This window comes from Pundamilia nyererei, unplaced genomic scaffold, assembly GCF_000239375.1.
Source record: "Pundamilia nyererei isolate P.nyererei 1_Seehausen unplaced genomic scaffold, PunNye1.0 scaffold00370, whole genome shotgun sequence".
NCBI classification, from domain to species: Eukaryota; Metazoa; Chordata; class Actinopteri; order Cichliformes; family Cichlidae; genus Pundamilia; species Pundamilia nyererei.
In genome coordinates, this window is record NW_005187771.1 from 128,722 (window position 1) to 129,952 (window position 1,231).

Consider the following 1,231-nt stretch of genomic DNA (forward strand, 5'->3'; position numbering starts at 1 on the left):
GACTGATAGTGAGGATGATGGCATTTATGAGGAGGTCAAACTGATCACTTTCCTGTGTGGAGAGAAAAGAAATAAACCTTTTTGGGGAAACAAGAGCAAAAGTTGTCTGTCTCATGGCTTCAGCTGGACCAGGATTCCAGAGGTTTTGAACCTGAGTTTTATTTATTTAACTACTTAACTATTAACTGCTATTAACTTGGTACCAGGTGAGTTAAAGAGACACTTGGAACCCAAACAGCTCGTCTGAATAGAAACTTTCTGTACAAATCCCAAAAGTTGATTCTGTTCACGTGGACGTAGCGTTTTCAGTACGAGAAACGTTTCATTACTCATCCAAGTAACTTCTTCGGTCTCAGCTGACTGCAGGTTTACACAACCTTACAAACAGTACTTTTGCACAATGACTGAAACCAGCACCACTGACGAACAATGAGCTGTGAGGTTAGTTTTCTGATTAATATGCAAATTCTCATGACCATTGATCATCAACCACTGATCAAAGCCAATTGATCAAATACTATTGATCATTGATCAATGACCATTAATCAATGGCTATAAGTACCATTCACAGAGAGTTGGGGAATGGCTGCAATCACAGCATTGTATGATGGCGAAAGATGGACCCTTAGGCCCCCTCTTCGATTCAGAGATGGTCTTTCCCTTTTCACGTAAATGGCCTCCTTGACTCCGCGCTGTCCAGGATGTGTACATCCTCATCCTTGAAAGAGTGTCCACTGACCTGTAGGTGTAAACAGACTGCAGAGTCCTGGCCTGACGAGTTAGCTCTTCTGTGTTGTGCCATCAGCTTCGCTAGAGGTTGTTTGGTTTCCCCGATGTATAAATCATGACAATCCTCGTGGTACTTAACAGCGTACACTATGTTACTCTGTTTGTGGACCCGATCCTTTGCGTAGACTAGCTTTTGGCGCAGCATGTTTTGGAGTTTGAAAGCTACAGAGAAGCAGTGTTTAGAAAAAATGCGTCTCAACTGTTCTGATACTCCTGGCACATACAGGATCACTAAGGGATACTCCTTATATGTCAGTATTGGAACAGCTGAGACATATTTTGTCGAACACAGAATCCACTTTTTGGGATTTCCTTACCTGGATGATTGAGCATGCATCAAGAGATTTATTGTACAAAGCTCATGGTCTGAACCATAGACAACAATAGTGCATGTTTTACTGCGTGAACGTGTCTGATAGGTTGATAATAAATTATATGCTTG